At 41.4% G+C, this 413-nt stretch overlaps 1 protein-coding gene across 1 annotated transcript in view; it reads left to right on the top strand.

Annotated features, from left to right (window-relative positions):
- The window catches only part of LOC119590609, a gene marked incomplete in the record, with an annotated part of 39,967 nt that overhangs the window by 17,814 nt on the left and 21,740 nt on the right, over nt 1-413 (top strand).

Genomic DNA, 413 nt, shown 5'->3' with positions numbered 1-413 from the left:
ATTTGTCCTACCTATTAGGATGTATAACATTCGCCATCACAAACACTATCCTTACTTGAAAAAGATTCACCCAGATATATACACACACCATTCCTCCCTCTATACATCAACCCCGCCACCTCTCTCTTAACCCTTTTTGCCTTCCTGCGTCATCCTGCCAGCCCTGGAGCCTCTTCATCTTTAACTAAGAGCAAACTTGTTATAAGTCGTTTCGTAAAAATAATTAGATGAGTGAAGCTTCAAAGTGTGAGCGGTAGATGGCAGCACCTCTTGGTCTTAGGGAGGGGCGAGAGGTCCCGTCGCTTTTCCGGGAAATTGTTCTCGTCTTCAAAGAAATCTCTAATGGGTTTTTCTTGTAAGATTTTCTTTTTTGTCTTGTTTATGTTAAATCTGGGCATTAGTGATGTTAAGAA

This window comes from Penaeus monodon, chromosome 27, assembly GCF_015228065.2.
Source record: "Penaeus monodon isolate SGIC_2016 chromosome 27, NSTDA_Pmon_1, whole genome shotgun sequence".
Classification (NCBI taxonomy): domain Eukaryota; kingdom Metazoa; phylum Arthropoda; class Malacostraca; order Decapoda; family Penaeidae; genus Penaeus; species Penaeus monodon.
This window is presented reverse-complemented; position numbering and strand designations above follow the sequence as displayed.